The 13,585-nt window shown below is 43.2% G+C and overlaps 1 protein-coding gene and 1 pseudogene across 1 annotated transcript in view; one reads left to right on the forward strand and one right to left on the reverse strand.

Annotated features, from left to right (window-relative positions):
* Nucleotides 1-8,776: 8,776 nt before the first annotated feature.
* LOC146895527 (uncharacterized) lies at nucleotides 8,777-11,305 on the reverse strand (annotated as a pseudogene).
* The window catches only part of Elavl1 (ELAV like RNA binding protein 1), a 41,725-nt gene continuing 37,122 nt past the window's right edge, over nucleotides 8,983-13,585 (forward strand). The window contains exon 1 of the mRNA XM_087903035.1: nucleotides 8,983-9,116. The gene's annotated coding sequence lies outside the window, so the exon portion shown is untranslated. The remainder of the gene's footprint in view (nucleotides 9,117-13,585) is intronic.

The raw sequence follows: 13,585 nt of genomic DNA on the forward strand, positions 1-13,585 counted from the left end.
ACTGTGATTCTCCTGTCTCAGTTTTCTGCATAGCTGAGAGTACAGGTTAAGTATTACTGGGCTTCCTCTAAACAATTTATTCTTTAAACTGGCAATAATAGTTTTATCTCCATTTCTTTCAGGGTTTTTGGTTTTGTATTTGAGACAGAACCTCACATAGCCCAAATTGGCCTTCGACTTGGTGTGTACCTAAGAATGACCTTGAGTGACCGATATTCCTGCCTCCACACCCCTAACCCCAGTGTTAGGATTACAATTGTAAACCCATTACAATTTACAGAGCTATTTCCAGGATTTCACTGGGGAAGGTATACAACGCATATAGCATGGAGGACACTGTAAATTCAGAGCAGTCACTGTCATTATACTAACCCCTGCTATCCACTGTAGGAGTCCTAGTCCTATGTGGCTATTTGATAAAAAAAATAAATAAATACAATTTGGATTAGGGAGATAGCTCAGTTGGCAAAATGTTTGTCATACAAATAAGAAAACTCAAGTTTGACCCCAGAACCCATGTCAAAAAAAAAAAAAATTAAAAAGGACTAGGCACAGTAGCACACGCCTGAAGAGGCGGACTGGCTGCAGTGGTCTGAACGAAAGTGGTCCCCACAGGTTCTTTGGGAGTGGCACCACCAGATGTGGCCTTTTTGGAGAAGGAAATGTGTCAGTGGGGATGGTTTTGAGGTCTCAGATGCTCAAGCCACATCTAGTATGGCCTTCTCTTCTTGTTGCCTGTGGATCCAGACGTAAAGCTTTTAGCTGCCTCTCCAGTACTAAGTCCCACCCATGATAACGGACTAAACTGCTGGCTGGAAGTCAGTCCCAGTTAAATCTTTTCCGTTATAAGAGTTGCCATAGTTGCCGGGGGGGGGGGGAAGGTGGTGGTGCCGTACACCTTTAATTCTGGCACCCAGGAGGCAGAGGCAGGTGGATCTATGCCAGTTTGGAGTGAATTCCAGGACAGGCTCCAAAGCTACACAGAGAAATCCTGTTTAGAAAAAAAAAATAATTTTATGGTGCTGGAGAGATGGCTCAATGGTTAAAAGCACTGGCTGCTTTTCCAGAGGTCCTGAATTCAAGTTCCAACAACCATATGGTGGCTCACAACCATCCATCTGTAATGGGATCTGGTGCCCTCTTCTGGCCTGCAGGCTGACATACATGCAGAACACTGTATATATAATAAATAAATAATAAAATCTAAAAAAAAAAAGAGTTGTCATGTTGTCTTTTCACAGCAACAGAAATCTTAACCAAGACACAAGCAGATCCCTGTGGCTCCCTGCTCTGCCACCCTAGCCTAATTGGCCAGGTCAATGAAGACACTTTGCTCCAGAAAAACAAGGTAGACAGTGTGAGCGGGGCAGTAGTAGCATACACCTGTAATCCTAGCACTTGGGAGGCAGAGGGAGACAGAGCTCTGTGAGTTTCAGACCATCCTGGTTTACAGTAGAGCAAGTTCCAGGACAGCAAAGGCTCCACAGAGAAACCCTATCCATAATAAATAAATAAATAAATAAATAACACCAGAGGACTCTCTGTCCTCTACATGCATGTGACCACACACACACACACACACACACACACACACACACACACACACACCTGCTGTCAAATAATCCCTTTGTATACTGTGAAAATATATTAGTCTCACTGGTTAATAAAGAACTGACTAGCAGGTATCCAGCAGATGGGAAAGTATTCACAGGACAGTCAAACTGAGAATGCTGGGAGGAAGAAGGGCAAAGAGTAGAGTCACCAGGACAAACAGAAGGAACAAGACATGCTGGAGGGCAGGTAAAGCCACAAGCCATGTGGCAATATCTACATTAATAGAAATGGGCTAAGTTAGAAGAGTTAGCTAGTAATAAGCCTGAGCTATCTATCAGTCAAGCATTTAAATTAAGTTTCTGGGTGATTATCTGGGAGCAGCTACAACACAGGAAAATTCTACCTATACACATCTGCATACACACATAAATATAATTAAAAATTCAGATCTTCAGTTAACTAGTTACTGCCAAGTGTTCAACATCAAGTTTCAATAGGGAAGTGTTGATAGGGGACACATTAATTTTTGTGTGCAAGTATAGTGTATACCCACATGTGTGCACAAATGTAGAGGCCAGAGGAGGGCAATGGATATCCTGTTCTCTATCACTGGCTAACTTATTCATTTGAGGCTGAGTCTCCCCGAACCTTAAGTTATATTGGCAGACAGCAAGACCCATCAATCTTTCCATCTCTGTCTCCAACAACAGGTGGCTTTTGATGTGTGCACCAGGTTCTAGACTCACATCCTCATGCTTGCACAGAAAACCTCTTACCTATTAAGTTATCTTCCAGTCCCACACCCATAATTTCTACATGGTCTACAGGACAATACTAAATAATAAAGAATGTGATTTTGTTATGGAGTAATCCCTTTGTACAATGTAAAGACTTGTAGCTGTAATTGGTTTAATAAACAAGCTGACTGGTCAAAAGTTGAACAGAGTAAGATTAAGTGGAAGAGTCAAACTGAGAATGCTGGGAAAGAGAAGGGTAGAGTCAGGAGTTACCAGCCAGATGCAGAGGGAACAGGAGATGAACGTGCCATACTAATAAAGGCATTACCACATGCAGAGCATAAATAAGGAATATGTGTTGACTTAAAATGTAAGAGCTAGTTAGTAATAAGGCTGAGCTACTGGCCAAGCATTTACAATTTATATTAAGTTTCCAAGTCATTTATTTGGGAAGTAGGCAGTTGGGACAGGAGAATTCCATCTATAAACAGTGCCCAATGTTCAGGGTCACATAAAGTCTGAGAAGGTTTAAAAAGGGATTGCAAACACACAAAAATAGAGTCAAGCATGACTTCTTGGTAACCATCTTTTCTTGGGTAGGCTGTTAGCTAGTGGCAAGCAAAGGTACAGCTCCTTTAAGAGATGACTTCCTGGCTCAGTGCTAGTGGCAAAAAACAGTATCTCTTTAAGAGACTAACATCTAAATGGGGTTTATGAGCAGCAGGCAGCACACTACTCAGTGGCAGCATGGACCCAAAAACTCCCCAAAGATGGAGTGGTAAATGTGGCTCCTGCTGGTACCTCCACCATGAAGTTAGGCTCTCAGGGAACAAAGCAACATGAAGCCAGCTGCCAAAGCAGAAGCCACACTGTTTAGCAGGTTAAAAGTTTATATAGTCAGAAAAAGATTAAAAATACATAATAAAGATACACTCAGAGGGAAAACCCTCTAAACGGGTTACAGTGTGTTTAAAAATATACAAAGGCTTTGGAGAGAAAAGAAAAAGGAAATAGATAATGATTAAAAAAAGAAAAATATAGCTTTAAAATAATAAAGTCCTTAAATAGAGAGTAAAGTAATATAAAAGAAAAAAAAAGACATGTAAAGATGAGAAATACAGAGAGTCTGGATTCTTAATATTATTGTGTTGTCTTTGAATTGTGTGGCTGCTAAGAGACATTTGATTATGAAAATCGATTTAAGTCAAAAGATGTGTTACTTTAAGGAAATGAGAGGCTGTGGGTTCATTCTGGGTTAAAGAAAATCGGATTTGATCGAGAAAACTCCCCCTGAAATCCTGACTGCAGACGTAAAGAAATAAATCTAAAAGAACTACAAGACATGTGATATATATTTTACTTGCTCAAACACATAACAAAAAAATCATGTTTGGCTGACTTTTCTACAATGCGCCGTCTATATTTATAGAGAATTAAATATGTATGTTACTTATAAAAGTTTATGTATTTTTCGAACACGGGGACCAAACACCAATGAAAATGGACGGCCTAGGTAATGCAGCATTTCAAAATGCCTCTGTTATAGTCTGCTCAGAATTCTGCACCCAGCACAGCTTCAAGACTGCTGGCTGAAATGATACAGTCTCTTAGAATACTCCAGTTATGACTTGACCATAACACTAAATTTTCTTAGGGTTCCCAAAACACAAGAGTGGCCACAAACAGTAGATAGCAGTCTCGAGAACTATGCCTACATTTCCAAAAGACAGGTTGTGGATATTTACTATCATTTAAGGGAGGTTGGTTACAAGCTGTTATGGTAATGGTCATGAAAAAAGCAGAACAAAGGAGATAAGATTCAAGGATCTCTTTCTGAAAAGAAAAAGGAGATACAGAAATGATAGAAGGGTAGATTATTGAATCTACTTTTAACCCCCAAAAAAGCAACTCTAGTGCTAAATATTTTACATTAGTATAGATTTTCATATATTGATATAAATCTAAAGTTAATTTTGTTATGTTGTATGCGGTTTTTTTTTTTTTTGCTCTTGTTTAGGATATTTATGTGGCTCATTTAAAAATGTAAGATTTAAGCCAGGCAGTGGGGGCACACACTTTTAATCCCAGCACTCAGGAGGGAGAGGCAGGCAGATCTCTGTGAATTCATGGCCAGCCTGGTCTACAAGAGCTAGTTCCAGGACAGCTAGGGCTGTTACATGGAGAAATTCTGTCTCAGGAAAAAAAATGTAAGATATAATTTAAAAGTACAGATTAATAGACATTTATAACAGTCAAACTTACAGTCATATTAGGTGTTTTCAGGGTCATAAACATATATTTAGATAGTAGATGATCTTCAAATACTTCAAAGACTTACAGAACATGGTATTTAATGTTTAATAACCTAAGGCTTTTCATGACAGTGAGACATGCCTACTCCTAGCAGCACCAATTTACTTTACAGAAGATAATGGGCATCAAAGACACTCCAAATGGGGTTTGCTTTCTTTATGGAAAAAGCTACCCATGTGGGCAAAGAAACTGCCCTTGCTTCAATCACTGAGTTACTAGACCACAAGAAAGGCAACTACCGAACTTTGCCAAGACAAGGAAAAATTCCCTGCTTCACAGGAAACTCTGTCAGATATGCTAGCTCTGTAACTGAGAGCTGGATGTCCCAATCTTACATAGGAACTCTGGGTGACTGTCCAGGCAGCCTCATCTCCCTGTAATTAGGTAACATTTCATCCTTCTGGAGTCTTTGATGGAGTAATAAAGATCAAATTGTTAAACTTATTGTTTTCCTTAGTTATGATAGAAAGCAAATTAGGTATAAAATTTGGGCCCACAAAGATAGGATAGGTAATGGAGTATTTCTCTCTGACTTTGACAAGTGCAAATAGACTGGATATTATGACTATGATTCTAACTTAATAATTGTGTCTGTTGTATATAATTTTATTATGTTAAAGTTAAAACCTTTCCTTTTAATTAGAAAAAATGGGGGGATGCTGTGGAATAATCCCTTTGTACACTGTGAAGATTTGTAGCTGTGAGTAGTTTAATAAACAAGCTGATTGGCCAATAGTTGAACAGAATAAGGTTAAGTGGGTGAGCCAAACTGAGAATGCTGGGAAAGAAAACAGCAGAGTCACCAGCCAGATGCAGATAGCAAGAGATGAATGTGCCGTGGTAATTAATAAAGGTACTGCCATGTGGCAGAACATAAATAAGGAATATGGGTTAACTTAAAAAGTAAGAGCTAGTTAGTAATAGGCCTGAGCTATTGGCTGAGCATTTACAATTTATTTCAGGAAGGGACTGCCAGTTATATGGAAGCAGGCAGTAGAGACAGGAAAACTCTGCTTACACAATTTTTTCAACTCTTATGATTCTTCTTCATATTCCATCTCCCTAGCTACCCTCTTTGAATTTCAATTCCTACCTTCCCTGTACCCTTTTCCCAGTTTACTTTTCTTACCCCTTTAAAAACTACTTCATATGGAACCCATTTGATTTCTCTTCTGTTTCCTCCTACAACACCTCATGGTCCAATAGTAACGTGGGACTTCTGAGTTCTTGAAATGCAATTAGTCTAATTTGATATGTGAATATGCACTAAATTTCAAAAACAAAAGGAAGAAAAAAATCAGAATGTAAAAGATTTCATAACATCTTTTTTTTTTTCCTGAGATGGGGGTTTTTCTGTATAGCCTTGGCTGGCCTAGAACTAGTTCTGTAGACCAGGCTGGCCTTGATCTCACAAAGATCTGCCTGCCTCTGCCTCCACAGTGCTGGGATTAAAGGTGTGTGTAACCACCACCCAGAAAAAGATCTCATATTTTTTTCTTCTAAGACAAAGTTTCTCTGTGTATCCCTGGCTGTCCTGGAACTCACTTTGCAGACCAGGCTGGCCTCAGGCTCACAGAGATCCACCTGCCCCTTCTTCCCAAGTGCTGGGATTCTAGGTGTGCACAATCACTGCCCAGCAGATCTCATAACTTTTAACTTTGATTATATATTGAAATATTTTGTATATAGTTGGTTAAGTAAAATTATTAAAGTATCTGTTTTTTACATTTTATAAAAGGTACTGTGTGTGCTCACATGTGGATTGAAAGTCAAAGAACAACTTGCAGGAGTCAGTTCTCTCCATGTGGGTTCTGGAGACTGAATTTAGGTGGTGCCTCATCCTATTGAGCCATCTTGCAGACTCCTAATTTTTACCTTTTTAATACAACTAATAACTTACTTTTTTTTGAAATATGGTCCCATGTAGCTGAGGCTGGTCTTGAAATTTGCTATGTAGTCAAGAATGAACTTTTTTTTTCCCAAACAGGGTTGGGTTTCTCTGTAGCTTTGGAAGCTGTCCTGGAACTAGCTCTAGTAGACCAGGATGGCCTCGAACTCACAGAGATCCGCCCGGCTCTGCCTCCCAAGTGCTGGGACTAAAGGTGTGCGCCACCACCACCCGGCCCCTAGACAGGGTTTCTTTGTGTAACAGACCTAGTTGTCCTGGAACTAGCTCTGTAGACCAGGCTGGGCTTGAACTCAATAGAAATTCACCTGTTTCTGCCTCCAGAGTGACGGGATTAAAGGTGTGCAGCACCACCGCCTAGCTAAGAGTGAACAGTTTTTTAAGGAAAAGTTTTATTTATATTTTTGAACTATGCATGCATGAGTCTGAGTGTACATTTGTGTACATGAGTGCAGTGTTCCTGGAGGGCAGAGGAGAGTGTTATCCCTTGAAATGGAGCTACAGGCAGTTGTGAGTCAATAGACGTGGTTGCTGGGAATTGAATCCTTCTTCTCTGCAAGAATGGTAACTGTTCTTAACAGTTGTGCCACCTTTCCATCCTGCCCATGAACTTTAGATCCTTCTACTTTATCTCCTGAGTTCTTCGATTACGGGATAAAGTAGCCAGGACTGAACCGTATTTGATAGTGGAGATCAAACACAGGACATTGTGTCTGCTAGGCAAACACTCAACCACCGAGCTACATCCATGTTCTTTTTCTTTTTTCCTTTTTAGCTTTTCTTTTCTTTTTCTTTTGAGACAGGGTTTTTCTGTAGCTTTGGTGCCTGTCCCAGAACTAGCTCTTGTAGACCAGGCCGGCCAGGAACTCCCAGAGATCTGCCTGCCTCTGCCTCCCAAGTGCTGGGATTAAAGGCGTGAGCCACCACCGCCCAGCATCCTTTTTAGCCTTTCTTTTGTGAGCCACCTTGGATGAGCTGCGAAAGTATTTTACCATTAAGCTACATGCATGGCCTATAATTTAATAAACCTGCTACTTATACATAATATTAAAGTAACTTTTGACTATGCAGAGCTGGTTAAGAATGTCACAGGGCTGTAGAGAAGGCTCAGCTGATAGACACTGGCTGCTGAATGTGACAACTTGAGTTCAACCTTCAGACCCCCCATGACTGAAGTAGAGAACTGACTCCTGCAAGCTTTCATTTGATTGCTACATACATGTTCATATAAATACATACATACAGAATATGTTTAAATATAATGTATTTTCAAATTCCATAAAACTATCTTTAAAAGATCACATAACCAGTTGTGGTGTTGCAGGCCTGTAAAGTTAAAATTTGAGAAATGGGAGAAGGATCAATTTCACCAACATCCTTAGCTACATGGAGAGTTTAAGGCCAACCTGGATCACATGAGACTCTGTCTCAAAAACATGGTATCACCTTTAAACCCAGCACTCAGGAAGCAAAGACAGGCAGATCTCTGTGAGGCAAAGTCAGTCTGATCTACACTTCCAAGCCAGTTCTATTTAGGAAGACCCTGACTAAAAGAAAACAAACACGCTAAAAACAGAGAAACAGAATTTTCTAAATCATGCAATTTGCATATTCTTTTTCTGATCGCACTAGCCCTGAACAGCAGTCCCCAAAGGGACAGGCAGTTGTTCGCCTGTCACTGCCTGGCTGGCTGACACATAGCATGCACTTAAAATATCAATGGAAGAGGGGCTGGAAAAGTAACTCAGTAAAGAGCACTGGCTGCTCTTGCAAAGGACCTGGGTTCCGTTCCCAGCACACCCATGGCAACTAACAATAGCCTGTAACTGTAGTTCCAGAGCCTACGACATTCTTTTACGACCTCCGTAAGCACTGCACGCATGTGATGCACAGGCAGAAAACCATCCCAAACACATTTTTTTTAAAAAATCTTAAAACAAAAATTTCAACGTTAGAGTCTCTGAAAATGCCATGCTGACCACATCCCTTAATTCACTTCACTAGATAAGAAAACGGAGGCAAGGCGTAGTGACGTCAGCTGGTACTCAACCGCAGGCAGAGCGGAAACGTCGGTCGGAACCGGGATTCGAACTAGTGATCCTAACTCCTAGCCTGGGTTCCCGATGACCACACTTCTTACTTTGCACAGTCCGTCAGGTGCGGACCACATGGTGTGCGTGGTACAAAGAGAGCCACTCCTCGGCCTCCGCGCTCAATCGGCGTCTGCAGCTGGCCAAGCACCAGCTAGAGCCCTCCAAGGCCAGCGCTAGCCACTCCGCGTCTCCACCGGCCGCTTTAGCCCTTCGCAGGCGGCGCCGACAGGAAGTCCTGCCTCCGCCGCACGCACCAGCATACCGCGACAGCCATATCAACCAATGAGCGATGCCTCTTCGAAGAAGCCGACCAATAGACGAGCGCGCTGGTAAGGGGGCGTGTCTGGCCGCGGGGCCAGGGAGCGGGTCGTGCGCGCTGAGGAGGAGCCGCCGCCGTCGCCGCCGCCGTAGCCGCTCTGCCGCCACCACCACCGCTACCGAGGCCGTGCGGAGCCGTTATCGCCGCGCCGCCCGCCCCGGAGCAGAGCCCCGGGCCTTCCCGCCCTTGTTCAGGTGAGGCCGGGTGGCTCCGGCGACTTCCGAAACAGTAGGCCGCGCTAGGGCCTGAGCTCGCCTAGCCCCGCGGGCTCCCGCCGGGCCTGCACCGGCCGAAGGCCCCAGGCCGCGCAAGGCCTGGGTACGGAGACGCGCGTGTAGGCCGTGGAAGGGAAACCGACTCGGTTTGATCCTGGTCGGCGACAAACCTCCCCCGGTCCAGATTCCTCTCTGGGCTCCCGCGAGAGAGGCGGGAGAAGGACACGGCGTGGGCACGCGCTTTGGGGGGCCGGGCTCCGAGGCTTCGGGGGGCCCTGCATAGTCAGTCTCGGAAGCCCGGTGATCCGGGGGCGGAAGAGAGGAGCGAGGGCCTTGGGCGCCCAGAGGTCACGGCCCACGGACTCGCTCCCTCGGGAAATCCCACAAATTTCTTTTGTGACCGATTTTCAGGATACAGCGCGACGGATCGTGAGGTCCGTTTAGAAGTGTGCAGACCTTTCTTCTGTATGTATGGAAGTCCTAGAAAATAAAAGGAAAAAATTTGACCGCCATCCCTAACAAAGCTGTTCTCGGGACGTTTGCATTTGTAAAATAATGTATAAATAGTGAAAATATAGTAGCACGCAGTTGAACAATGGGGAGTAAAGGAGAGTTTTCCTTTTCTGTTGTCTTCTGCTGCTAAAGCCTGTCAAAATGGGTTTTGACACCTACTATGTGCAGGGCAGCTGGAAGAACTTTGTTTCATTGAACAGAACTTCTACTGTCGAAAGTATTCATTTGGGATACCGATGACCAGTGCTCTAGAAGGGGGCAAGATCGGATGATAAAGCTTTTCTAACCTCCTTGCTACAGACAGTTAGGTCAGATAATGGTTGGTTGTGGGGGCCTGGCTGCCCTGTGCATTGTAGGAAGTTGGATGGCATGCCTGGCTTCTCTGCCCACTAAGTATTAGCATCTCTGCCTCCCACTTTTCCCAGTTGTAAGGACCAAAAATAAATTCAAGTGTTGCTAGGGGTCTTTCACACTCTCCCCACCACCAAACACACACACACAGAGGTGAGAAATCCTTAAATAATCTTTCTGGAAGGTTCTTCCAGCCTGACTCTGATGTTCTGTGGGAAGCTCTTAAGATTTTGAATAAGCGGTGTTGAATTAACCTGCAGAATAGCAGGGTGAAAGTATTGTGCAGATGTAAATATGTGAGGAAAAGCTCGGTGTTGTGCATGCCACCCGTGGAATACATGATGTTACAAATAATCACCCGAATTTATCAGCAATGTTCCATGTGTTAATACTTGGCAGGCATGTCTCCAACCCCTAAGCTAGGTGTTACAATATCCATTTTAGAGAAGAAAGTGAAGCTTAGGATAGTCTCATGCATTGAAGTGGCCAGTGCAGGATTTGAGCGCAGGTCGGAGCTAACCCAGTGGATTGCCGCTGAACATGTGTGTACAAAACTGCTGAGATCTGGTTTTTGAAATGCTGTGGGGCTAGAGAGATGGCTCGGCAGACAAGAGCACTTGTTGCTCTTGCAGAGGACCCGTGTGCTCAGTGCTTAGCACCTGAATGATGGCACACAACCATCAATAACCCCCATTCTAAGGGATCCCATGACACCTTCTGACCTTGCAGGCACCAAACACGCATGTGGTTCTCATATATGTACAGACAAAACGCAAATCTAAAAATAATTTTAATGCTGTGACTTTGAAGTCTGTCAAGAAACTGAAAGAAATAGAAAATGTTTCTGTTACACTGGTTTGAGGGAAACAAATTTGGATGTGTTCAGGAATAGGTCACTGGGCAATAGTAGAAAGGGCGAGGTGGAAGAACATACTTTTTCCTGTGCATACTCAGTTGCTTCCCACACTCACTGTTTCTTTTCTTTCTGCCTTTGCACGCCAGCAGGAGTTGACTTTTGAAGATGCAGATCTGATAATGTTTCTCTTCGTTAGAAGTCTTTGGGCAGGGAGACAACAATTGTGCTGGGCTTTTTGAATAGCTCTAAATATTTAAATCAGAAGCCCTTAGCATGGGATGACACCCCACACACACCACCTCTAACCCTATCTGTTCTTTTCTTGGAAGAAGATCTCTTTCTTATATTGTGTGACCTGATTCAGAGCACAAACATCGCTTGAAGCTGCCGCCAACTGCCAAGGCTTCTCCACCTCCAGAATCAACTGTTCCCTGGTTTGTGTTCCCATCGCATTCAGTGTGTTCAATCTAGTTAAATGCCGAATGGTGAGAGATGCAATGCCAGCCTTTTGTCCCTAGATGGCAGTAGCTCAACAGTGGTACTGGCTAAGGAAATTGGTCAACAAGAGGAAAGTGAGCCTTTGCATTCCTCTCCCCCAAGCTGTGTTCTAGCCCAGAGGCTAGCCTCTGGAGAGACCATGGTGTATATGACTCGTGTGTAGATGATTTCAGCCTGGCTGGTGAGCAATAGTAACATAACTGATGTAGAAACACAGAAAAGGGAACTGTTACTAAACTCAGGGGACCTCAGAATGTTCCCCGGAGTTGTTGGTGCAGGAGGACTGGAAAGAAGTAGCTAGGTAAAAGACCAAGTGGGAAAGGCTCTTAAAGAACTTGGTAAGCAGAAGAGGTCAGGTTATGCATTTGTTTGGGAAACCATGCAGGTATGGAACTCTGGAAAAGTAGAATGAAGTGAGTAGCAGATCCTTTGGGAAGAGAGCTCAGCTATTATGAGGACCCTCTCCAGATCCCTGTTAATTGACAGAGGGAGTCACATTTGCACAGGAGGAGCTGACTGGTAGCCAGGAAACCAGTTAGGGGCTTTCCTTCAATTTAGAAGTATTGCTAATATGACCCAGAATATCAGCTGTAGAGATAGGGAGCATTGAAGCACAATTAGAGGGTCAAAAGTCCCATGGCTTAGAATTTGGACATGAGAAAGAGCAGTGGTAGCTGACCCTGCCCAACACTTGAGTGCCACAAAAATAAGTGGCTACAGAGAACCTGAGAAGGAAGAGAAAACAGTTTAATGTATAACTGGAGACAAGAGAGCAAGCACATGGCTGAAGCAGAATACAGGAAATAGGATGGTGACAGAATATCCATGTCCACAAAGGGGGTACTTATTCCAGTGCTCAGTGGTTTAAAACCCCTACCTTTCTATCTTCAAGAAAGTTGGTGTAAATTACCAGGACCTATTCTCTATTACTGGGAAGAAATGACCTTTCCAGAGCTGAGGGTAGGTCAGTTGGTAGGATGCTTGCCTTATATTCATGAAACCTAATTTTAATACCCAGTACCACATAAACCAGGAATAGTGTCTCGTGCCTATAATCCCAGTGCTCAGGTATTATGGTCACATATTGACTATCTATGGAGGTTGAGGCTAACTTAGGCTACACTGAAACTCTATCTCAAAATGAAAGTCAGTCTGATTTGAGAAGAGTACTTAATGTATGAGACATAAAAAAAATAGGATTAGTCTTTACATACAGTATACTGAATGAAATGATTATCGGTTACTGAGAGTTTGTTTTTATTCAACCAGATTGCAGTAAAAAAAACAAAACAAAACAGGGCTATCCAGAATCAGCAAATGGCCACAGTAAGAGAAAAGGAAGGCATCAAGAAGTTCCCAGGCCTGAGTGTACCAGTTAAGCCAGACCAAGAGAGTCAGTCAGGAGGGTCAGCGTGGAGATAAAACTAGAAAATTATGCTGGGTTTAGGTTTCTGGGCCTTGTCAAAGGGTTTCCAGAAGATTGATTGGGGAGAGAAGAGGACCAACTAGTTCAAGAGCTAATATCCTGAACTGTTGAGATTGGGATTGCTTCTGTTTTGTGTCCCTGTGCCTGGCACATGGTTGGCCTGGAGAAAAAAGAGTTAAATTATTTTAGAGCTGAAGAGATGGTTCAACTGTTAAATGTGTGTTCTGCTCTTGCTGAGGTCCTGAGTTTGCACACAATATTCCACATCAGACTTACAACAACCAGTAACTCCATTTCCAGGGGATCCAATACTTCTGGCCTCCTCTCACATAGCCACATGTCGATACATAAACTTAATTAAAAATCAATCTTAGATACTTTCGAAAGGAAGGAACCGAATGGGTTCATAAGATGTCAGGACAGCTTCTAACTGCTGTTCTTTAACATCGAAATATTCCACACATGTAATATTCTAGGTGGAGTCTGAAAGCCAGTAACCCTTTGCTACTATGTAAGACACCAGGGTTGCCTGAAACCCTGAGTTTGGGGGCCCTTAATAGCAATAGCCTATCCTTAACAGACAGGGGAAATGCCATGATCGAAAGGTCATTTTCCCAGGATGAGACTCATCCATTGCCCTTGGGTTGTGTTAACCCCTGTGAATTTCCCCAAATGCTAGAAACTTGCTGTATATCTGAAGATGATTTTGAATTTCTGAACCCCTGCTCGATTATAGTTGTCCACCACCGCTTGCATGTGGTGCTGGGGATGGAACCCAGGGTCTCATGCATACTAGGCAAGAAT

The sequence above is a fragment of the Myodes glareolus genome, chromosome 2, assembly GCF_982192425.1.
Source record: "Myodes glareolus chromosome 2, mMyoGla1.1, whole genome shotgun sequence".
NCBI classification, from domain to species: Eukaryota; Metazoa; Chordata; class Mammalia; order Rodentia; family Cricetidae; genus Myodes; species Myodes glareolus.